The following is a 25984-nucleotide window of genomic DNA, read 5'->3' as shown; positions in this document are numbered from 1 at the left end:
ATTTTGTTGAATTAGTCCTTTGTTCCTGCCAGCAGCACGTGACAGAAGAGTTAGAAGGACACAGCATGATCTGGAAGGAGTCATTCTTAATTCTGAAGAGACACTAATGCAACTGTCTCCAGAAGACACGAGCACCTCAGTGTCTAAATCAGCCCAAGGGAGTTCCAGATGCTCAGGCTAAAACTGAAAACTAAAAGACCCCTATCAATTTTCATGTCTGAAAAGATTTGCCTGCTGTGTGCCAGGGCAGACTATAGGATCGATTCAGAACTGTAGGGGTCCTTTTCTCTCACCCATTTTTCTCTCTACTCAGTAGCTAGAACAGTAGGTAACACATCATTCAAAGCTAGCAGCGTTGATGCTAATGGTGGCATGTCACTTTAGGGGAACAGAATGCTTTGTTGACAGTATGGCTTTTTGCTTTATGATTTGGGCATGTTAAGTGCAACAGGATGTATGTAGTGATGTCAGCTGTGAAGGTCTTACAAGAGCTTTACCTAGGTTTGTGACAGCTGCCAGAATTTGTCTGTCGTCACACTCATACCCACTTCTTATCTTTCTTAAGAGTGGTTCAGTTCAGTCTTTTATAGATCTTTATATACTTCTCTAACATCGTGTTAATATGTCTCAGCTAGGAGTTTTAAAAACCCTCACCCTTTTCCTTTCACATATTTATGCATTCAGCCGTTCTTTGTTCTGTACAAAGAAAGAATATTATGGGAAAAAAGATGTTTTTAAGGGTTTTTAATTTTGGTCATTAAAAAGATGAATCTGACTTTTCAGTTGATTTTTGGAGCTGCTTGGGCACCTGTACATCAAATTGCTGTTACTAAAATAGCTGTTATTGAAGATAAATCCTTTGCAGTGTGCCTTGCTAGAAAAAAGCCTGCCAGTATGAGTTTGGTAAGCATTAATATCTTCTTTCTACTTTTCCAGATCACTACCAATATTGTATTTCTTGTAACAGAAGGTTTTCCTATTCTAATGAGCACAATAGTTGCAGTCTTTCCACGTTTTCCTCCTAGGGAGATTAATGCCACTGAACTGTCCGGTAACGACGGGGCACTTCAGCCCCAGTCTGCCATCACAGAAGTAGCAAGGATCATCATTCAGGAAGAAAAAGGAACTTTACCTTTTCCTAAGGTCCATCCTATTGACACACACAAACGAAACTCTCCACACAGAGAGGGCAGAGAAAATGTCTAGCTTTTATCATTTAGACCTCATGGGTTTTTTTATTTCCCTGCATAGATGTTTGTTGACTCCCGGGTTAGGATACGTTCGGTTTTTTTAAGGTTTACTGTCTCTGTTGTTAGTAGCAGTTGACCCACTAGAAAGATTAAGCAATGTGGCTAAGCAATTGAGCTTTACAGGACAGTACAGTTAGTCTGTGGTAGTTCCAAATTACTAATTTAATTTAAAAAAAAAAAAAAAAGGTTTTTCTTTTAGTTTGGTAACTAATTGGCAACCTTTTCTGGCCAGCATCCCCAAATACACTTTAAAAACTGTATTCCTACCTGCTGCTGACAAGATTTTGAATGCTTTAGCCTTCCTCTTTCCCCTCATCCCATATGCTTCTGCAATGATATTGAACTTGGCGTTAACGTTATTAGTGGGAAGAACCTTTGAATCTGTAGAAATGTTTTCCTTTTTTGTTTGTCCATGAAACCATCTTTCTGGATAGCTATTAGCTGGGAAAGTGAACATAATTGAGGCACTAATCACACGTTCTTTTATACCTTTTGTAAGGACAAAAACAGACTCAGAAATAATTCCAAATTCTTACTAAATGTAGTGTCAAAGTTTCTTCTAAATGAAGCTATGAATCTGCCTGTGTTTTCATTTGTTTTCTCACTGCACATCTCCATCTATGACTGCTTTGCATGCTTGAAACATGAGCTTTGCTTTGTGTGGTTCATACTAGCAGTGCAAGATGCTTGAGGAGGACTCCTATTTTTGAGTTTATTGCCAACTGGTTCAGGAACCATCTGTTCCAACATGGCGGGTTCCTCCCTGGATGACCAATTGTGTGCAAAGGCATTACGAGATAGCTGGGAAGGAACATCCTGATTGCTCAGCCAGAACTGAAGCATCACTGATGGCATCCTTGCAGAATGCACTATAGCTACCATGTGAGCTCTGCTCGCACATTTATTACACACAGTGCTTGCTGAAACTTTGCAGTGATGCTGCTTCTGGGAGGTCAGATGGTAAGATCTTCAGTCTTTATTCTTCCTAGGAACTCTGCCATCCTGTAGGTAAATGCTGGGGTACTGCTTGAAATTGGACACAGTATAAACCAACACTTAGAAAAACACTCGAAGGAAAAAGATGTGCACTGGGGATTTTTGTTATGGTGATGTGTCTAATTATGTGTTCACTTCTTAACTGCTACTCCTTTTTATGGGATCACAAACTCTATGCTTAGTGAAGCGTGGCTTCAGATAAGCTATTGATAAGGTTAGGGTAAAAAAGTCTCCAGCTTCCAGCGTTTGCATTGTGCTACATCCAGTAATGTGAATACACATATAGACAGTACACATCAAAGAAAAACAAGGGCAGTCAAATGACCTATCCTTTTAATAACTGCCTTTGCTCTGAAAGTACAAAACCTGAATTTTCCATTCTGTAGGAACTGTCATGTCTTTAAAGTTTGTCTTGTCTCAAAGCAAAAATAAGAACGATGAATTTGGGCAGGGGGGAAGTTTGTGAAATGCCTTCCTAAAACAGTGTCATTATGGAAAAACAAGTTTTATTTTAACAAGAATGTTAATGAAATTTTAAATTTAATTATATTTTGAATAACTGTTTTGAAAACGGAACTATCTGTAGTGGAATCTACATATTTTTCCAAAACTGAGTACTACTTTAAAAAGATGAAATTTCAGCAAACAGGTGTGGGGTTTTTTTGGGGGAGGGGAGGAAACAAACCAAAAAAACCCTTAGTTGGGAATTTTTGAAAAGTCCTAGTTTTATCCAAGAGACATTCTGTCATGTAACTTGTTCTTGGGCTCCACTGAGAGCTGATGGCGAAATGTCAGCTTGGTACATGAGGAGTTCTGGAATCCCCAGAGCAGCCAGTGGTGAGAAAACACATAAATCACACAGCTCCTAGACTGGAGGGGAGGAGAAATGGCACCACTGGAGTTACAAATGAGAAATCCTAGCGAGGTTAAGTAAATGACATCCTGGTTTCTTCCTGTCAATATAAGGGAGCAGTCAGAAACAAAAAGAAAGGTTACTTACAGGAATTGGCCAGCAAGGTAGAATTTTCTGAAGGTTTGCATTAATTCATTACTATGTTTAAGACTTCCAAATTGGGCTTTTTTTAAGAGACACTTTTTATCTTTTTAAGCCTGTTGAGTCTATGTGATAATTTACTTTCTAACACAAATAGTTAGCCTTTAACCTTTGAGAGAAATCAAGTGGATTTGGTGAGCTGATTTAGGACTTAGGCTTTTGGATGCCTCATTTACTACACAAAATTGTAGGCAGAGGCTTTTTTTAATTCTCCCAAACTCTACCTGCATGTGTTCTAATGTCTCCTCTTATCTGCTTGAATGGTCCTCTCTAGTGCTGCTTTATGCAAACCACAGCACAGCCAAACTCTTCTCAGAGATTGAGTGAGTGACAGTACATATTTTCAAGGTACACTAAATGAGAAATGTGCAATTTAAGCAAAGCATTCACACATTTGAATGAAAGACTGAAACTGTTGAAAGTGCAGCTGCCGACAGGAAATTGATGTACCAGTTGCTATTTACCTAGCAGAAATTAGTTCTCTGTGATCAGTTTTATTAAACTGGATGGAAAAAGCAACCGTTCCCTCAAGAGGGTTAAAAATATGTTCCCTTCAAAGTTAAGAGTTAAATGTTCTTCTTCCCTGTGTCATTGCTGTTTTTCATCATGTCCCTTGTTAGGTTTTTTCCTGAAAAATACCACTATAAAATAGACTAATAAGCTCTCCTAGTTGGCATTTAACCCCATCGAGAGCCTCTCCTCGTGCTTTGGGACTGGCTGGTCAGCGACAGGAGCTCCACAAGAGGAGTTTCTTCTCAGAATGTTCCCCTATGGGGAGCAGGCAAATGCACCAGGGTTCCTCCTTTCATTTCCTGAGCACACAGGCCAGACACCCTGCAGTAAAGCATATAGTTATGTCTGAATAAAAATGTTATTTTCTATTCCGAACTGGTAACTTCTTCCTAAATTGGACAAGTCCCTCGGGAATATCACTGTCATGAAGAGGTTCAGGTGGTTTCACACTCAAATGCTTCAGGGCTGTTTGATCTGTCAGAGTTTTCCCTATTGTGGGGATGTAAATTAATATTTATTATTAATATAGTACTGCAGTGAGCAAGATACACCATACTTGTTAATCTGTGTCTCAAAGCATTTGAAGCCTGTTTCTACAAGGGAGATCTGCATGTGTCAGGTTTTTTGGAACAAGAGTGAATAAAAGAGGCTCTTAAATCTGAACCTGGGATAAGGTTTTGGGAGAGAGTGTTTTAGTAGCATAGACCGTGGTGTATAGTCTGAAGTAACAGCAACCGCTCCCTGTCCTTGAAGCAATCAAGGAGGGGGCTGGAGCCACAGTTTTGCTCAATGGGAATTCAGTGGTTGCGGCTTTTTCTAACTGTGCCCAGACACTCATGATAAAAAGTGCCTCATGTTAATATAAAGACCAGAGTGGGTCTATGTTATTTAAGGCCAAGATGGCTGTTACCTAGGAGATGTTCTGGAGTCCGGTATTTTTGCAGAGTGAGGGCTCTTCAGTAGTTCACTAAACCAGCTTTATCTTACCTGTCTACTTTCCTAGTAAGATGTAAAGCAGATGGATATTGTTTTTTGTCTAGCTGTAGTAAATCTATCTGGGAACTAACCCTGGAACTAATCACTTGTATTTTTCAAGTCTGTGTGTCTAAAATTAAACACCTGCATCCACATCAGTCACTTCAGGCACTGGAAGGAAAAAATGGGTCTTTCTTTTCAGAGCAGTTCATTCAGTGATGGGACTTGCAAGTGCCAAGGTAACGATTAATGGCAGGTGAAAGTACTCAGCACTTACAAAATTTAGGATTCTAGGCAAACTTTCAAAAGCCATGTTTGAATATTTGAGCCACTGTATTTCTTGATAATAAAGATTTTGGTCCTCTTCCTCTTTTGAATCTGCTTCCCTCACCCCACCCCTTATTTTAGGGATTTTTCCTTCCTTTCAGTCATTGCTTCAGTTTTCATGAATCTATCTTCTTGTTAGTAAATCACAGGAGAACAGAAGAATGGAAATATGGCTGGAGGGGTTATTGAGAGATTGCCTAGCCCATCAGTTTTTCCTAGTGAGAAGCACAGATTGTAAAGCTGAGACATGCAACAGAGCACAAAGTAAAAGGCTCTTCCCGCCTTATTAGCTTGGGTTGTGTACCCATGACTGTACTGTCAGGGGAAGGCAGTGCTACCAGAAGATCACAAAGGGATGTAGTCTAAAAAAAAGACAATTTTGAAGCAGCAGAGTACCTCTTCTGTACCAAGGAGGCCTCAGCATCAACTCTAACATTATTTTTTTTTCTTATAGTCCTACCTCAGTTTTAAGGCACTGCTGTGAGGACCTAGCTGCAGGGCTTCAGGGAGACCAGGTCTGCAGGTTGGTCATGAGGCCGAGGATGCATGAACTCAGAGAGAAGGTAGAAATAATGAAGACAGGAAGAGCAGGAGTTAAGGAGTGATGAGGCAAATGGAAAAAACTGGCAAGGGACCTGATGGTGGTTACACTGGAACTTTCTCCAGGAAAGGGTGGTGACAGCTGGGTTTTTTTTTTTGTTTTTCCCTCTGCTCCATAAGAGGATCAGCTTTATCTAAGTATTCTTGAAAGACATTTGCCTATGTGTCCTGGTTTTGGCTGGGAGAGAGTTAATTTTCTTGCTAGCATCTGGTAAAGTGCTGTGTTTTGGATTTAGGATGAGAATAACACACTAATATTTTAGTTGTTGCTAAGCAGTCAAGGACTTTTCAGCTTCTCATACTGGCCTGCTAACAGGAAGGCCGGGAGCACCCAAGAAGCTGGGAGGGGGCACATCTGAGACAGCTGACTCCAACTGTCCAAAGGGATATTCCATGCCATATGATGTCATGCTCAGCACGTATAGCTGGGGGAAGAAGGGGAGAGGGGGATGACATTGGGAGTTATGGCATTTGTATTCCCGAGTAACCATTAGTGTGATGGAGCCCTGCTCTCCTGCAGGTGGCTGAACACCTGCCTGCTGATGGGAAGGAGTGATTGAATTCCTTGTTTTGCTTTGCTTGAGTGCATGGCTTTTGCTTTACCTATTAAACTGTCTTTATTTAAACACATGAGTTTTCTCATTTTTAGTCTTCTGCTTCTCTCCCCCATCCCACTGGGGGGGAGTGAGCGAGTGGCTGTGTGGTGCTCTGTTGCTGGCTGGAGTTAAACTGTGACACTATGGAAATAGCATAGTAGTCTAGGCATTTAAGAATGGTTTAGGCAACCTGTTCTTTACTACCCTTAGTATTCAGAAGGATTTCTCAGATATGCCTGTCTGTCCACAGCCTCTCTCCTATTAGTGCCATTGCCTTCTGAAATAAGTGGGTTTTTCCTCTGTTAGTCAGAGCACAGCACGCTCACTTTGTTTGCGATGTTTCAGCATCTCACTCAACTCATTCTTGTCTTTGACAGTGTCTTTGATGTGTATGGGCATGATTTTAATGGGCCTAGTTGTCTCTGGCATTGTGAAAAATGAACCTATGAACTTCATTTTTCAAACCACTACAGTTTCTAAAGCTGGATTACATGTTTCCTAGAACGTCTAGAATCTTAAAACAAATACAAGTTTTATTAATGCAAAGTAATAAGTAGCTGAAGAGTATTTTTATAATGTACTTGCCATAAAGTGTCACTAAATAGATACATGCACAGCTCATTCACAGCTCATGGGTATGAGACTTTTCAGCATTGCTTGAAACTTTATGAAATTAAAACATAAATTTAAACCACCACTACCACAGTTAAGGTAGCAATTGAGAGTGCTGGTTACTTGCTGTTGTTACCTGTTGGCCAACAAAAGCGACAGGCACTGCCATAAATGTTTTCTTGGTTAGTAACATGCTGGTCAGGTAGCCAAATTCCTTATGGGTCAGCTGCCCTGCTAAGCAATGGGTCAAGGTTGGTGGTGTGAATGAGCAAGTGTAAGCTTGTTTCTGAACAGATGTGTAAACAAGTAGTGTCCTGTCTGTTTCCTAAATGGCATTTTTGATTTCCTGCGCAGACCAATTACTTTAAAAGCACTTCATTCCATCCCTTCAAATAACGGCAAACATGCTCTTTTTAAACAGCAAAACATGGTCAAAGCAAATGTGGCAAACCCTGTCTTGGAAAGCAGCTGTGAACTCCATTGTGTGCTGATATTACTGTTTTGGAAGTGTTACTCTCTTAGTTCTGTCACTGAAGGCATAAACAGTTATTTTTCAAAAATGCAGTGGAGATTGCCAGAAAAATGTGAAGAAGTACATTTTAGGAAAAACTTAGCATATGTGGTTGTCAGCTAGCTGCAAGTAAAACTGAGGATAAGACCAATTAGACTAGGGGTGATAAAAGGCACTGCAGGCTTGCTTTCATTCATTCCAGGACACAAAGAACATGAAACTAAGACCAAATTTTAGTGCACAGCAGCAGAACAAAGGCATCTAGAGAGCACACTGAGCAGACACCCTCCCTAACAGTTTCCTCTACTTTTTAAAGGAGCCCAGAGACTCAGACCAAAGAAATTCTGCTTAGAGATTGCATCCTCAACTGTTGAATTTCTCCTGGCTAGTGTTGTGGACCACCAACTTGACCAGGTCCATGGGCAAGGGGGGGCTCTATGAGAACAGAAAAAAATGCAGCAGCTTTTGAACAGCTGCTACAACCTGACAAACTCCATGCAAATACTGGAAAACAGAGTTGTGCTATTAGCGTGCTTTAATTCCTTATATTTGTGAGGAGTTGTCAATTCATGTCTTTGATGAACTGTGGGAGAGAACATTGACTACAGTCTGGTACCCCAGGATGCTGAGCCCTCCACGGTTGACAAACAGAGCTGAGGCTTAGTGCAGCAGTAAACACTAGGGAAAGGAAGTGGATGAGATAGATACGTACGTCTATCATACGAGGTTTGAAAGCAAACCAGATGAATGTTGTACAAAGTGTGCAAGGGAAGGTCCCAAGACAGAGAGTGGATGACAAGCTCCCAAGGACCAGGCAACAGTGGTAGGCAGGAAACACTCAGCCATCCTCAGGATTCTCTGAGAATTGAAGAGGGAGTTGTCTCCTAGAGGCTGAGGAAACTATTCCACTGTTCTTACTGACAGCATGAATCAGAAGCATGGAGACTCTTTAGGGAAGGGTGGTTGTAGGATCCACATGCCAAGCTGTTACCTTTGAGGTATTAGTTTTGTTCCTTGTTTTGCTGCAAGTACTTAGTGAAGCTCAATTATTTTTGTATTGGTTTCCCCATCCATAATCCAAAGATTAATAGTGTTCTGTGCTTTACAGAAATTTGCAGATACTAAGGAATTAAATTGCTTAGCCATCTGTAGGTTGTTTGTGATCTAGAAGCAAAATATTTTGTTCTACATAACCTGAGAAAGTTTTTCATACTTTTTACATCTTACAGCAGGATGAGAAGTTTGTTCCCGTGAAAGACACTATGTTGTTTGCTAAATATTACTTCTCTAGAAGTTGTCAGCCAAATGAGACTGTCGAGGAAGAGTATTTGACCAACCTTTTAAAAAGTGTTTGACTCAGGGATATCAATTAGCTTTGGGAAATTACTAATTCTTGTCTAAATAAATTTCCTAGTATGGCCAGGAGCATTAATACCAGAATCAGGTCCTATGTGATACTCCTCCATCCAATCAAAAGCAGATAAAAAATACTTAAGTACCATTTTAATAAATAACGACAATGGATGGTTAGATTTTCTTCAGATTTATTCTTTGGGGCTGTAAAGGATACCTGTGTATCTGTGTTGACTGTGTGCCTGAATTGGCAGACAACACATTAGAGGCTGGTTTCCTTGCCAACCATTGCTTAAGTGTAATGTTTCCTACAACAAAACAATAGTAAGAGTGTGTGTGTGGTTTTTAAATTAAAAAAAACCCCTCTTCTAAAATACATTTCTACTAGATGATTGGATCCTCCCTTAGTATTCTCAAGTCTTTAAAAACTAATCTGAAATAAAGGGCACAGTTTCTCCCTGCAGCATGGGCTCTTTGACCCTTCCCTTGATATTTTGCTTTGATAACTTTGCAAGACTGATGTCACAAAAGGTAGACTTGTGGATCATGTATGAACCCAGGATCAGGCTGTTGATGTTTTTATTCTTTGCTTATGGAATTAAGATATTACACAAATGTACTGGCTAGTCTTCCTGCTTATGGATGACTTCTTCTCTTATCCCAATTAGAGAGGAAGGGAGAGTGTAAATATAAATACATCCCTGTTGTAAAATACTTCTCAAAAGCATTCAGATGACAGGTGCTGTAGCAACACGTTGGAGTAAGGATTTTTTTTCAGTTGTTTACAGTTTTGATGGATAATACTTTCTTGATTTTCTGTCTGCATTGGTCTGGTCACAGAAGAAAGCCAAGCAAATCGTGCGCACTAATTCAGAGCAGTTGGTTCATGGCTGCTGTTTGAGGTCAGGATTCTTTCCTCATTCCTGTATTTCTGCTATCCAGTCAAGCTCCCTGCTCCCAAATCGGCAAAACAGATATAGATACCTCAGGTCACTCAGCTTCCTTGACATTTAGCATTTTCACCGAGCTGAAGCACAAATAACAATTTTACTCCCCCAAGTAAATAAATGCTAAGTCAGTGTCTGGTGATTCCTCTGAAACCTCAAGATGTCTTGCAGCATGACTGATAGATTTGATTAAATGGCACCCATAAGACTGTTGTTGCAGAAGAATGATTAAGCCTAAATTATCTGAAAGACTCTGACTCAGGATATAAACAATGCAAGAGCAGTTGAGAGACCCTGAATCATGAACTGTGACATGATATATCCTGGAGTTCAATAAGCTAATGGTGCTATTAATGACTAAGCTAAAGCAAGCAGAGGTTTTGTTTGCTTCTGATTTCATGTCTTCCACCCTCAGTCTCTGCAGGTGGCTAAACATACAAAAGTACTTATGAAGCGGGGCGGGGGGGAGGGAAATGCAGAAGAGAAGAAAGTAGGAGCAGAGAAGCGAAGGGATTTATGTTTTTGTTTACATCTGGAAATTTTCCTGATGTCCCTAGGGTAATGGCATTCACAGTGAGGGAGGGAGGGAGGAATGCCCACTAGCTCTTGTGGGGGTGGGGAATAAAGAATAAGGGACACATAAGGAAACAAAAAGCAGAATATAAAATACAGCTGAGGGATAGAGGATTTTTTTTTTTTTTTAAGACGGGAAAAGGAAAAAAGAAGAACTATCAGGGAGGAGGAAAGAAGAGATGTCCAAATGTTGTCAGGATTCATTATTGTCTCTCCCAGAAATATTCTCAGCAGTACTGGCAGTAGGGCACAGAAGTTCCTATAGGGGAAAAATAAGCCAGTCATTAGGTCATTTACAAATTGTTCTCCTGAATGATATACATGAAAAATTTTACCTGAAATTTTCACATCTATTGGCACAAAAGAATTTATTGATCAAGAGCAGGCAATTCTCCCTCCCTTTTAGCGTATGTTGATGATGGGAGAAGCTTGAATAGCTTTCTCCCTTGGGAAAACCATGTTATTTCACAATAAATAAACTGAAATTTTAGTGACAGACCTGACAGAGGGTTTTTATCTTATTTTCATCATATCTGAAAGAGAGGGGAAGAAGCAGAGTTAAGTCTCTCTTATTGTTTTCCTTAAATTAAATGAAGGGAGTAGGGAGGGGGAGGGAGAGAAGAGCCCACTACTGAGCAACTAAGTTATCCTTCCAGTCATTTCTATGGCAAATGAAAGTGCTTCTCAAGGATAACCTAATGAAACCTTTTGCAGTGGTCATGGGGAATTGCTGCCAGAACTGGAGCAAAGTGAGAACAAAGGACTGAATATTAATGGCAAATGTCATTAGGTGTTTCGATGTAACAAGCAGGTTTTTTTCCTCATGTATAAATGGTAATTTCATGGAACACACAGGAGTGATGAGCGGTTCATCTTTTCTTAACTTGGTGGCCTTTAAATCATGACAAAACTTAATACTAAGGGGAGAAGAATGCTCAGTCTGCTCTTAACGAAAAATGCTAGTAGCCAGGTCCTTCTGTTTGCCTTCAAGTTGGCTATGAATATGTAAAAATGTTGGCTGTGCATGAAGTATGAGGACATATTCATAATGTGGAGCTGTCTCTTTTTATTAGTATTTAAATAAAGACAAAACTACTCTGCATGACCGTGTGCAGCCAAAATGAACAGTGAGGGAATCTTTTTTAGTTCTTCTGACATTAGATTTACCTGATTAGAAGCTGACCAGATATCAAAACCATAAAGCACTCTCTAAAATGAAAACCTTTAATGGCTTCATTAATACTGTGAACTGACATCAAGCTTCAGGCACACGGCTGTAGCCTACCTTGGTATCTAAAAAGGTGCTGTCTGGGGAGCAGACAAGCAGGGAGAGCTTGCTCCAGAACTGCTGTTACCATGGGTATACTTGGTGTCGCGATATAGCAGGATATTGCCACCTTTACTTGGGAGTATGAGAGTCTGTCCCCTTTAGCGGTGGACAGCAGGGCTTTACTTTGCATGTCCTTTGCAGAGATGCTGTGTGTAAGTGATAGCAACAGCCTGAGCTCGCTGGCTGCTGTTGGCACAAGGTGTCTGCCTGCCACCAGGTCTGTTTGCATAATCGGTGCTGGCAGCCTCCTCTTCAATAGAGCAATCACCGCCGCAGTGAGCGGCGATCGTTTGCTTTTTTGACTAAAAGAACCTGGGAGTTGTTTTTAATCTATCTGTATATGCAGCAGGGTGGGCCTTAATCCAGACTGGATCTTGAGGAACTAAACCAAACGCCAAATAAAGTCCAAGTGCTGACAGTCTTATTGGTTACTGATCAGAATCACTGACCTGCGGTAGTGCCGCTCTGGGCACCTCTGCAGAGGAAGATCAAAAGGAAGTTGAGAATTGGAAGCGGACCAGACTAAATAGAGGAACCAAAAAAAGGCTGCTTTCAAAGTTCAGATTGCATCTTAGGAAATAATGTTTTTTAATTACCATGTCAACGTTGTGATAGCCACTGCGAAATCAAATTAATACACAGGGTGTTTGGAAATCTCCATGGTTTTCAGCAAAGAGATACAAAACAAAGGAACTCCACTGGGATGAAGCTATGCTGGGTCAGCCAATATGCAGCAGGCTTGGGAGCCAACCATAGCCCTGTGGTTTTCCTTTCAAGTGTTTTCAAGTTGGGTGTCCAGTAATTGATCTGGGGTGCCAGCTGCATCAAGGCGGAGAGTGTCAACGTGCTTCAAACGCAGCACACGCACAGGGTGACAGAGTTTGGAAAACAAGAAAAAGGCACAGAATTCAAACTGAAATTTGAACTGGCGAATGTCCAAATCTGATTTCGTTTTCTCAGTGTGAGATGCACTGACTGGACAATCAGCTCATTGCAAGCATTCAGTATCAGCATAGCCCCCTATGAATACCACGTTGCATTTATTAGTAGCCAAGTATAAAGTCCTCTGGGGTTAGATGGGTTTTGGGCGTATCTTTCTGTTCTTAGATAAACAGTGCTCTTTTAGGCCAGTATCCTCCTGCTAACAAAAATCCCCTCATGTACTGTAAGCAGTTTTAATTATGTCTCTTGCTGTATTTAATTGTCTGGGTTGCTATCAGTGCCAAGTAGGCAGGTTTATGGATATAGTTGCCATTTGAATACTCTGGATGCGTTGTCTGTGTTTGTGTATGTATTTACCCCAGCTAAGTATGTCTAGGCTTCCCAGATCTACATGCCTAGCAACAGAGATTTCTGGGAGCAGACTTCGGTAGAGGAGGACTATGTTAGGGACTATGTAAGTAAGTTGCATGTATAAAGTCTATCAGATAAGGCGGGTTGCATCTAAGGATTCTGATGAAGCTGGCAAATGTCGTTGCAAAACTGAATTCTTATATTTGAGAGATCATAGAAATCGGGGGAGGTTTCTTTAGACTGGAAAAAAGGAAACGGTACACCCATTTTCAAAAAAGACATAAGGGAACATCTGGCAAACTACAGATTGGACAGCCTTATGTCTCCTGAGCCCTGAAAATTATGGAGCAAATTCCCATGGACGCTATTTCCAGGTATGTGAAGGATGAGAATGGGATTGGGAACAGCCAATACATATTTTGAGGGGCAAATTGTAGGTGATCAACCTGATTGCCATCTGTGTTAAAATAACTGGCTCTGTAAATCAGGGGAGATCAGAGAGTGGATTTATCTTAGGAAGGCTTTCAACACTGTCTTGTGTAGTATCCCCATACTCAACTTGAGGAAATACAGACTAAAATAAATAGAATTACAAAATTGGGGGGGAAGTGGCTGAACTATTAAAAGGATCAAAAGGCCAGTGGTTAGTACTTTGGCTGCAGACTCATTACACGCAGTGTACCTCATAAGTCACTTCTGGGGCTGGCACTACTAACATCTTCAGCAACAACCTGATCAATGGGACAAAGTGCACCCTCAGGAGGTTCTTGGGTGCTACCAACCTGAAGGGAGCTGATGACATGCTGGAAGGTCACAGGCCTTCAGAGGGACTCCTGATACGGGTCCCTCCTTGTCATTCAGAAAGGCCCTGGCAAGCTGAAGGGATGGTCTGCTAGGAACCGTAGGAAGCTCAAGCTGGGGCTGGCAAGCCAGTGGCAGCCCTGCCGAGAAGGGGCTGGGTCCCAGTGGGTAAGAAGGAGAGCATGAGTCAGGAGCATGCCCTTGAAGTGCTGAAGGCTGACCATGTCCTGAGCAAAAGTGTAGCTGCCAAGCACAAGGATGCACTATTGTCCTCTGCTGAGCCGCTTGGGAGGCTTCACTGGAACACTGCATGTCCAGTTTTGGGACAATATTGACACTGTGGGGAAAGTCCAGATCAGGGCCACAATGGTGGGTCAGTGTGGAAAAGAGTAGACTGAGAGGATGGAATTTTCCTCTTCAGATACCTCCCGGGGGCCACAGAGAAGACCAGGGCAGATTCTTCTCAGAGGTGGATACAGCAAAAGGAGAAGTCAGAGCAAGGATCGAGTTCTCTAGGTATAAAGAAAAATGTTTCCCCAAGAGGGTGGTTAACCCGGAGGTCAGGCTGTCTCAACAGAGGCTGCAGAAGATCCATCCCTGGAGTCAGTAAAGACTTTATGGGAAGGGGTCCTGTGCCACTTGATTGAGCTTTCAAGGTACCCCTGCTTTGAGCAGGGAGCTGAGACTTTCAGAGGTCCCTACCAGTCTGCATTCCTCTCTGAGTCTGTGTTGGGTTGGTTGGTTTGCTTTTAACAGGGTGAGCAAATACTTTTTCTTTTTTTTCTTTTTTTGACAGGGGAACCTCTGAAGGCTTGTACTCTCCAGCACACATTCTGTGAATGAAATGTGTGTGTGTGGCAGATGCAGGTGTATGAATGAACAAACGATACACATGAGGGAGTAGGTCTGTAAGGTCAGCCAGCAACGTAAAGATCTGTTGTGTCCAAGTATCTGGACACCTACCTTTGTCTCTTGCTGGTTTCTAAAGGAACTTCCTTCCTCTTTTCAAGACCCTTCTCCTCTTCCTAAGACTTCAAAAGCTGTTCGCAGAAGGGACTATTTATAGTCAGAGCTGTACAAGCAGCAAAGGTCTGGGTGAGGGAAAATCTATTTGCTCATCAACATTTCTCACCTTGCAGATGAGAAGTTAGATGATTACACATGCAGATGTGTATGCATACACACAGGGGTTACTTTATTTTGCCTTAATATTTGCTGTTTTATATTGTACACGTGTCCTTCTCAGGCTCATATATTTGATAAAGTTATTTGCAGGGTGGTCCTATTTTCAAGCTTTCGTTAACTTTCACACCTTTTTAGTGAATTGTAGTTAGATGCAGTGATGTTGCCGGTTTTTGTATCCTTTTAATTTCTTGGGCATGAGTCTTTCCAACCCTTTCATCATGCTCACTCCTATTTCCCTGATTTGCTGTTGGAAAGCTTGCTAAAAGCACTGTTTATTTCTATAACCCATAACAGAGCTTGCGATTTCTCTTGTGGTTTAGTGAGAAGAAAAAAAAAAAGAAGAGGTTGTATAAACATAACTCCATTTAAAAAAGAAAAGCAAATGCACCAGCATGTTGTAATGAGAGCTATTAAAATAATTAGTCCCTATCCTAGGATGATTGCAAAAGAAAATAAGTAATGAAAGTGAAACATATAACAACTGGATTATAAAATGAACAAGCAGCATAAAAATTGAATGAGTCAAAAGTTTAAACCAGAATGTGACTGAGTTACAGGATAGTGTAGGAGGAAATGTAATTGTGCTTATTCCATGGCAGTTTACTTGAACTAAATGTCTCTCAAAAGTGTCTGAGACGTGTGTGTAGAGCTTGTATTTTCCAAAATGTACCACCATATTTGATTTCAGGACAGTCAGTGGGTCAAACTTTGCCTAAGGCAATTGCAGCAGCTTTAGCAACCCAAGTGCTTAGGAGAATGGGATAAAATGGCTGCATTTCTGCTTTGATTTGATCTCACTCCTTATTTTATTACGGCTGCTGGACAGGTCTGTGTTCAGTCATGCTGTAGTGTCCAGTGCTGCTCCCCACTGAGAGGAGAAAGATGTGTAAGGCAGGCTCACCCCCAGAGCCAGCGGTTCCTTCAGCCTCATGGGTCTTGTCAGCCACAGTCTCGCTCTGGTGCTTCCAGTAAGCCTTTTTGTTGTTGTGCATATCTCTTTGTATAATTGTCATAGCATTGCCTTAAAACACTATCAAACAAGAAAGATACTGTTCTGTTGATGCTGATGGCTCAATATTACCAATGTCAGAGATGTCAGTTTCCTGTAGTGTGTCGTCTGAGGCTTTAATATGAATAGTTGTATTGAAAAAGCTCTAATCTTGGTTTGCGTGTGCTGAGAAAACATGCCTGGAAATGCTGTGTGAAATTTCAAAGCATATCCTGATCAGATGGATATCTTGTCATTTGAAACATTAAATATTTAAATATAAATACTGTTACTATTTATTAAATACTTTATAAAACAATTATTTTAGAAATGACCACAACTCTTTTATTCTGTCTGATGCTGCAGCCCCTGTTCAGAGACCAGCTTTACACTGTCAACCTGTAAAAGGGGTTGAGGTATGCTTGGGCTGTAATCAGTGGGTCAGAGTAAGTTAGACCAATCCATGCACCCAAGGTGTCCATCTGTAATTTCATTTCCCCAAAAAGCTATATCTGTGCACAGTATTATGTTCTGTATATAGCAATAGAATTAAAACAGTCGACTTGGAAAACTCTCCCTATGTGTATATTTCCTAGCAAAGGTTTTGTGGAAAAAGTGTAGGATCAGGCTAAATAGTATTTCAAGAATCACGAATCAAAATTCCTGAAGAGCTGAGGAAACTAGTCCAAACCTAGAAGATCTAGACGAGCTCTTGAAATTTAGCCTGGATTTTTAAAGGAGTGCTTAAGCTAATCTTGGGGAAGCCATACTATTAAGAACAATGTTTTCTGTGAGTTAAAACAATCTAGTGCCACCCCACACTATAAATAATGGTTCTTAAATTTTTTATTCCTGGAGATAGAAAGATTATATTCATGTAATAATACTTATAGCTGTGTAGACTTGTCCTGCTTATTTGAGGCCATCTTTGAAGTTTTAGAAAGCATGATGAGTGTGCTTCAATAAATTTTGACTTGTCTTGTCTAGGGAAGCAAACCAACTGCGGCAGGTTTAATCAGAACTTAACCTTGTCTGAGTCAAACGGAGGCTACAAAACCGAACATGCCGGACAAGTTACAGCAGACTTAAGGCCTGTTCTTTCAGCTGTTCCAGGGTGTGGTGTTTGGGGAGGGGGAGAGTGTCTATCTACATACTTACACGGACTGTATAAAGTATCCCTAGTGCGTAGGAGGCTGGCAGTCATCCTGTATCTACTTGCCTATGTGACCTTGCTCCCAGGGAGATTTGCTTCTGGGGATGCTCTGTTTAGCAAGGTATCCCAGACACCAAAGGGACTGGCAGTGAGAGCTCAGCAGTGGGCTGATGTTGAGCTGGGTTGCAAATAGTGAGCTGTGAATTAATGCAAAGATATTTTCAAGTGTCACAAAAGGCAAATACTCGTTGGTCTTCAGTGCCTGTTGCCCGGTTGCTGGCAGTAAGCCAAAGAATCTTACTTGGATCATGGTTTGTAAGATAAAATGAGAAGCCCTATTTAATTTAAATTGACATGTTTCTTTCAAAGTGCTGTACTTTTCCCTATTATTTACATTCAGTCTAATCCTGTGGCAAAATCAGCTCTAGGGGAGGTAGCTACAACCACACTGACATTTACATTTCATTTGTTTATACTGGATCTGAGGTTATGTCTGTGCATTTTACCAGTGGCTGCAGAGGATGAGAATAGCTTTAGGAAAGAGTCTGCACGTTGATGAAAGAGTGGGATATGTGCTTCCCATAACTGTATTCCTGACTCATTATTCACAGCACAAAGAATTCTCTTGTGGTTTTCCACTTCTTATGTGGTTGGTGTACCACTCCCACCTTCCAAAAGTCTCAGCTGCTCAAACGCATAATTTCCTGAAGTATAGGCTGTAAAATTAAAGGTTACATTTCAGTTCCACAAGCGAACCAAGTTACCTGGCAGTTTTAGAAGAATGTACGTGTGCGTAATGGTTCAGAAATTAGACACAGAAAAATCCACCCTGAAACAACCTAACAATAGAGTTCAGATTTAAACCCATTAACAATAGAGAATTCAGAAGCTGATACTCTAATCCATAATTCCACCCACTGTCCTACAGGGCATGTTTTACCATATATAACATCAGCCAGTGTCCTAAGGGGGCCACCCAGCTAGGGTAGTAGAAGGGTGAAGTAAATATTATCAGGCCTGTTAAAACTTTGATTCTCTTGACCTTTATACCTTTTGCAATTTTCTCAGTGAACGCTTAATTTGTGAGTAGCCAGGGAGTGCTAAACCAAAGCATTTTATTTGCCAAGATTATCTTTTCATGCAGTATTCCAGGGAATGTTTATTATCTCTGTTACCTTGTAAGTAGGATACCGCACACTTCTGATTTTCACATTCCGATGAAATATCTTTTATCCTCATTTTGTGGCTGAAGAACTGAGGCACAGGGGTTCTAAAGATTCAAGATGCTAAGCATGATCACTTTCCAAGGTAGCTAGCTTTCAGCATTTTATGGGCTAATAACATCTTCAGTACTCTCAAGTTATACTAGAAGAATATGTAGGCTCAAGGAGCTGACCCTGAGAACTCCATAGTGATGGTATGAGAAGAGCTCTGTATGACTCATTTCTTGGTAACCTCAATACAGGGGATTTGTGAAAGGAAAGGGGCCCTACATCTTGATAGGGCACTAAATGAGGATCACAAATCTGCTTCCATGTCCTGACACAGCTGTGGTGCCCACAGCGCCTCTGCAGAGTGCCTCCTGGAGCACCCTGCTGTGCTGAAGCTCTCCTTGCAACCAGCATGGTGGGGAGGAACGTCCTGTCTTCCTCCACTGGGAAAGGCCAGATGCCTGGGCAGCTATTTTCTGCAATTGCAATACAAAACGGAGAGAGCTGATCCAGTGACCTGTAAGCAAGAGTTAAAGTGGTCCAATCCTGTGCTAATACGCGGGATTTGTGAATGTCTGGATACTGGTTTTTTTTTAAAGGTAGCCTGGTGCAAAGCTATTGATGAAATGTTATTCATAGGTATTGATTGAATCTAATGTGTCATTTTAATGGAATCTCTACTTTGATGTTTTAATAGTTTATCATAAACACATAAATGAAACAATTTAGTAAATGCAACATAAGTGCTTTGAAGAAAAGCTAACAAATTGGAGGAGCCTTGAGATCTGAGTCCAACCAGTAAATCAACAAGGCTACTTTGAAGGTCTCTTCAAAGTGCCATTTCACTGATTCTGAAATTAGTCCTCTTTTGCAGCAGAGGTGATGGGAGCATGTCAGTGAGGAGCTTGATTAGTCTGGAAAAGAGCAAGTACTGGCGTTTAAGGCCATTTGCACATCAAGACTCTTCAAGTGCCTTGTTAACTGGACCGTATATGAAATAAAGTAGAAGTACATAGGATCAAAACAAATAATCTGTAGCCTGTTATCTGCCATTACCACCATTCTGCTTCCACTTTCATTGCAAACTGAAAAAGCCTGTGATGATATTCTCTCACAGTTGTACTGAGGGTCTTCCCCTTGTTTAGCCTGTGAAAAGCACATTGTGGTAACTGGGAGAGCATGGACTCTTCTCCCCAGGTGAGGGTACTTAAGCAGGGTGCTTGTGAGTAGGTCAGAAGCCAGGTCCAGATGCAAACAGAGACATGACGAGACAGTGGTGTCAGAATTGCTGTGCTTGCATCCCTCCACAGTGAAGAGAACAGATGCTGCCCAAGGACAGCCACCAGTTGTGTGTCAGACTGAAATGCTGTGAGCTGTGGGTCAGGCACGTGCCCATTGTGGATTGTGTGTGGTCTACAGGCTGTGAGTTGAAGCTCAGTAGTCAACCTGGTTACTTTGATAAATATAAGACAGTTGCAGGCTCTCCTGAAATCCAGACTTGACTGCTTTCCATACTGACAGCAAGACCAGAGGGACCGTGGCTCTGTCTGGAGCCTGCCTTCCTAAACTGAGCAGGGCTGGTGCGCTCTCGGAGGGTACAGCAGCCTGACTTACGCTGGAAGTCTAAAGTTGCCCAAACAAAGTAGGCTGCAGAAAGGCAAACTGTGCAAATAAGCATGTTCTTTAAATAAAATGGAGAAATAACCAACAGATCTTACTGGCAGTTCTGCTTTTCTTCTGATTTGAGGGAATATGCTTCAAAATTAGACGGGTTGAGTTTCATGAAGACCACGTGGCCATGATTTATCCCATAGTCTTTTCTTGTTCAGTGTCCTTGCCACTGATTCTGTCTGGCTGTCACTGTGCTACAGCTGGCAAGAGTCATACTCATATTTTGGTGCGGAAAAGTTATAAAGTATCATTTTGAAGGGTAGAAATGCGGTATCAATGAAGAAGTAATAAGTGTATGTACAGATGGGAGCTATGTATACAAAAATGTTGATGTATCTGTAAATTTATTTTTGCCTTTAGGGCTTTAAAAAATCTATTTAATTTTAATACTAGGCTGAAGTAGGAAAATAAATGGTGGTAGAAGCAAAACTTGAATCCACAGAATTTTTTTTAAGAGATTGATTTTCTGGTCAGTGAATAAACATTTCCGACTTAAGGTGGATTTAATTAAAATGTGAATTATAATCGCCTTCAAAATGATGTTTAAAATAGAAACATCCATTGATCTTTTATGCACAGAACATGATATGATGCATCTTATATACACATAATATAATAACTGTATAACATCCATCAAGTTATAGGATGTTTAATCTCTGAAAACAGTTGTTATATTTAACATTAATGGTACCAGGACTATTGCCCAGACTTACTTCTAATTTAGAAGGCAGATAAACTATGTTGTATATATACATAGTTCCATATTTAAAATTAACTTTATATTCTTGAAAGTATGTATCAATTATTACAATTTCATTGCCAATAATGAAAAACAGCTTTAGAACTCTTATTTAAAAAGAAAAAAAAAGAGCACACAAAACCCCCAAGCTCTTCTGGTTTTGGATCTTTGCATTTCAAAGAGCTTGATATAGACAAAGAAGGGAGTTACTGTAATGTGTATTTATGGTCTTTATAAAACCATATATATTGTATTGTTTCCTGATGACGATAAGGAACTGGTGCATTTCTTGGGTAGCCTTCAGCATTAATCTCAGAAAAGGTATATATTATATTCAAGTTGCATAAAGAGAGATGTTTCTGTGAAGACCTGTAAATGAAGCTCACTGATTATCTAATTCATTCACTCAAACTCTCTCTCCCTTTGGTTTCCCCTGATTATTTAGAAACAGAGTTTTACCTGCTCTAATCTAGTGTTACTCAGCTGCTTTGGCTTCTACTTTGAAAGTCAGTTAACAGACCTTTTAGCTAGATTTCCAATTTGGTCATTATAATTTGGTTTTGAGGAAGCTGTAAGTATGGAACTACATAGGGTGTGTATAGAGAGAGATAGTCAACAAATGTAAATCATCGTAGCTAAAGCTGACAGAACTACCCCATGAAGTCTGTAATACAATTATTAAAAAAACACTTTACCTGATCTTATGCTAATATCGTGTAAAAACCTATCAAAATTTGAAAAATGTTGCAGGTTTCTAATCCCATTTCTTTCTATCTGTTTATCTCTCAAAGCCTTTGAGTATTAAATTGCAGAATGAATATCACAGTGGCCCAATTTAACTTAAGAACAAGGAAATATTTTGAATTCTGGAACTGCTCTTGGTCATGTGAGACAGTTGTGACAAGTAATGTCTCTTTAACGTTTCAGTGTGTACCCTGTTCACAGCTGTTGCAAGGTACAAAATACATCGCATCCAGACTCTGCCACCTGTTGTAGGCAATTTGGAACAGAGCAAGTTAATGGAGATACAAGAACACATTTTGCCTACTTGCAACGATATTATCTGCATTTCATTTAGCAGCAACTTACAGCCTTTCTTTCATGTCACTATTTTACAAGATAAACCCTTGGTTTTGTAGCAGTGAGAGTAGGTTAGTAAATTGAAAATTTATAGGTGTTTTTTCCTCAGTCCTTTGTCCCTTTTTCTTTCTCAGCTCCAGTAGGCCCAGCCTCAGCTGAACCTCTTTGCTTCTAAACTAAAAGTGAGTTTTGGCAGCATCCAAGCATCATCTCTAGTTTCACCTTCGCAAGCACTGTCTTCTGGGAATGGCAGGGAAGGGGACACTGATGTCTGCTTTCTGTTCAGCTCTGCTCAGGTACGTGCAAGACAAATAGATGTCTGTCATTCAGAGAGTATGTGAAAATTGCTGATGTGTCAAATAACACTCACCTGAACAGAATTCCCTGCCTTGAAATCCTTCCCATTCTTGAAGGTCTTCTAAGTTCTAGCCAATGTTTTCAGAGAGGACAGAATGTCCTGACTCCATTTCTCTTCGCTGAGTCTCTTACCCCTTCAGGTGCCAAGCCCTTTGTTGTACAGACTTTCTTTTAAACTAATTTGCATATTTTTCTTAATTTTCTGAAATTCTGTGGGTTCTGAATCTTGAGTGAGAATGCTGCAGGTGATCATTCAAGGTCAGTGACTAAAGCTGATTATCACCCGTGGCCTGTTACAGTAGGGCCATTTCAGCTGATGCCTCAGCTTTGCCCTTCCCACCATCATCGAATTTCCACCACAAAGTAGTTCTAGTCCACGCTGACTTGCTGATTATCAAAGTTTGAAATAGATTCAGAGCATCAAATAGAAGCTGTACATGGATAGGCAGTTTACTCGATTTTCCCAGTATCACTAACCTTTTGTCACTGAAGCTTGTAGTCTGCAAATTGCCTCCAGATCTTCTTTTTCCGGTCCTTGCCATATAGACTGGTTCTAAATCTTAATGTGACTCAGCCCCACTACCATGAGAAGGAGGCTTCTTCATTCTATTCAGAGAGCTGCAACTTTCATTCAAGGCCCTTCTCTTTGCTCACCTTGATTAATGAAATCCTATTTTCTCTGACCTCCTTGATTTTTTGTCATAGGTTTCTGAGCAACAGAAAATACAACTGCTTAAATCGTCCTTCTTGACTATCACAGTTGGATGTGATGGGAATGTCAGTTAGAAAAAGCTGCTTTTCTCTTCTTACCCATCTGATAGAAATCTGCCTCATATGCAGAAAGAAGCTACATTTTTTCACCTCCTCATCCCTTAAGTATTGCAGAAGACTGGGGAGGACCAGGGACACTAAAGTGATTTCTCCCCCTCACCCTCTCCAGTTCCCTTTCATTCTCATTGTATGTTATTCCTCTGCAAGTCTGAGTTAACAGCTGCCACTAAGGTCTAACCTGTAAAAGTCAGTCTGGGTTTAGAAATTGCTTGTAACTCTGGTGAGTGGGTTATCTTTGTGGATAACAGATGCTTGAATGAGAGCCTGGATTAACTAGATGGTGGAGAGATGCTTACCAACAGCCAAAGGAGGAACAATCCTGTCTTTTGAGGGTAACAGAAGTAGTGGTCCTTTCAGGACCAATATGGGTTTTTTTGTTTCATGTACATCCTGTCATTTAGTGCAAAGGACTGTGGTGAGTTTGAAATGAGATCTAGAGAACTGATATAGGGGAGAACACCAGATACCCATGAGATGACAACCATTTCAATATCTACCCAGGCTGGATTTGAACTTGAAAACCTACAAAAGAAAATCTCATTTGGTTGTCTTTTTCCTTTTAAGAGCTAATATTATAATTTCAGGAGTGAGAGGTTGTTTGGTTTTTGGGTTTTTTTTTTATTTGAAAAATATATTTACTAATTCAAGGTTTGACCTTGTTTATGCAGTTTATACCATAAAAATCTTTTACACAGTGAGCTTAAACAAATTGCATTTGTTGGTTTGGTGACTTATTTTCCTCAAAGTCATCATCAGTGTCCTAGCTGATTCTTAACAGAACAACCTGAATTAAGCAAAATGTTATAACAGTAAATGTAAAAACACTATAAATCAGTCACTAATGCTAAATCTAAATCAAAGAATAAATAGCTCTACATTATAAAAACATTTCCATAATGATTCACACTGCTTTGCTCTCCAGTTGAAGTTGAGCTGCCTTCAAATTTTTAATGAAAAACAGTTGGTACAGAAAATGGGCTCAAAACCCATCTTTTCTACATTGGATTGTGTGCCGTTTCTTTTTATCTCCTCTACCAGAAGGAAAACCTGTCTGTGCTCATGCTGTTGTATCTATTATACAATAGTGTTACTGTTGACATGTAAATAGTCTTGGAATTCACGATGTGTATGTTGTGGGAAGTTTTCCTGCAGGGTCTGATTTATAAGGTGACTTGTTAGTACTTCCTGTACCTTGGACATCTCTGTGCTTAGCTGACAGGAGTGCTGTGCGTGCTAGAAACAACAGGTGTGAACCAAGAGAGTAAGAAGTTGCAGCAGCTCACCTACAGGTAACAGCACTGCTCAGGAACTCTGCAGGGCAACGTGGTTTAATACAAGAGGTTCTCAAATACCTCATACTCTGGTACTCTCTGATCTCTGGCACGCTGTACGACACGGCTTTGGCTAGGTACTTAGGAGAGGTTTACAGGTATCTTTCACAACACCTATAGCAGGGGAATCGCTGTCAATCCACAGAAGTGTTATGAGATCTCAGAAATAGATAAGGACAAAGATGAGAACACATCCAGGATCTCTTCAAATTCATTCATGATCCTACAAAGGAATTATGAGTATTTAGCAATTGTGGGGATGAAATTTGCCATCTACAAGAATGCTTCTCTGCATGTGTGCCACTGATATTGAATGTGCTTATGACACACTAGCCCACTCTGCTGAGCTCTTATTTAAGATTAGTACACTTAGGATCTTAGTTAGTACTGAATAGTGTAATTCATTTCTTGCTGGTGAACCCTTCGGTTCTCGGCTGAATGTTTGAGAATGTATTTGTCACCAGAAGAAGCAGGTTTCAGTCAGAGGGATGGTAGCTGGGGTACAGGACGTATGGGAGGAATGTGGCAATTTGACACCCGTCCTGGAGTAAAGCCACCAGGCTAAGGGCTGAAATACCTATACCACTCACCCGAGCTGTGAGATACAGGGCATGTTACTAAAGGTGACCCAGTATCCCAGGGATACTGGGGTGAAGGCTGAAGCTGTACAAGTACACATCTTCAGAGTACACATGCAGTTGCCCCTTATGAGCAGGGTAACTTTGACATATGAAAGTAGAAACTGAGTACTAGTGCTTTCCAAACTTTGAACCTATGGACCACTGTCAGCCCTCACTCTTATGGACACCACTGTGACCACATAGAACTGACAAACTGGTAAATGCTATTATTCTATAGGTTTTGTGAATCGGGTGCAGAGCACATGATACAGCCTCACAGATCTCAGTTGTGACCTACTGTTTTAGAAGTCTATCAAATACCGTGTCGCCTGGCATAACAAAGAGTGTGTATGATCACACTGCACTTGATGTATGTACGCGTAGGTGAGTAGGAATGCAGGATCAGCAGGCAGCATCTGGGTAACTGAATCATCTCTTTCTTGCAACCATATACAGTAGGTACTGTAGTACTATGGACTCAGAGGAGTCCATAGATCGCCCTATGTCACCAGACATCGTAATTTTGAACGCTTCAGAGAAATTTAAGATTTAGTAAAAGTCTGAAAGCTGCACCTGTAAATTGTCATAGGCAGAATGCAGAAGAGTGGAGGACATGACTAGTCTTTCAGGTCTGTGTGCTAGCAAAATATTTACAAAATTAACTCCTGTGTGATCCCAAGAAGCTAAATTACCATGCCCTAAATTACTGTTGGGGCAAATAAAACCCCTCTGATCCCTGCTAATCTGACTTGGAGGACAGATGTCCTCCTGATCCTAAATCTGATGAATGGCTTAATCCTTCGTGTGTGAGCAGGACACCATTCATCTGAGAATTTTACGTCACTAGAAACACAGCTGTACTCTGTTTACATCCTGGGTTTTGTGTCATCCCATTTCCAGAAGCCAAATGATAGACTCAGGAAGCAAAAGAAAATTCCTTTCTAGTCCACGTAAGTTAGAGTCTTGAACCATGAAGTTAATCCAAGTATAGTGCAGGCACCCAGCAATCCAGTTGGCTCTCAAAACACTTTGCCTATGCTTGAGGATTGGATTCTCTAGGAATCACACCACAGAATTAATTTACTGG

General features: G+C 40.7%; 1 long non-coding RNA gene across 3 annotated transcripts in view; it reads left to right on the top strand.

Annotated features, from left to right (window-relative positions):
* The window catches only part of LOC106889538, a 231124-nt gene that overhangs the window by 127164 nt on the left and 77976 nt on the right, over positions 1-25984 (top strand). Inside the window, exon 1 of one of the 3 annotated variants that reach the window (XR_001412357.1) lies at positions 21938-22054. The exons of the other annotated variants lie outside the window; for them this stretch is intronic. This is a non-coding gene — a long non-coding RNA (uncharacterized LOC106889538). Of the gene's footprint in view, positions 1-21937; positions 22055-25984 lie in introns of those variants that run through there. 3 annotated transcript variants of the gene reach the window in all.

Source organism: Calidris pugnax, unplaced genomic scaffold, assembly GCF_001431845.1.
Source record: "Calidris pugnax isolate Ruff unplaced genomic scaffold, ASM143184v1 scaffold15, whole genome shotgun sequence".
In the NCBI taxonomy this organism is placed as follows: Eukaryota; Metazoa; Chordata; class Aves; order Charadriiformes; family Scolopacidae; genus Calidris; species Calidris pugnax.
The sequence above is the reverse complement of the archived record's forward strand: the minus strand, read 5'-3'. Positions and strand labels throughout refer to the sequence as shown.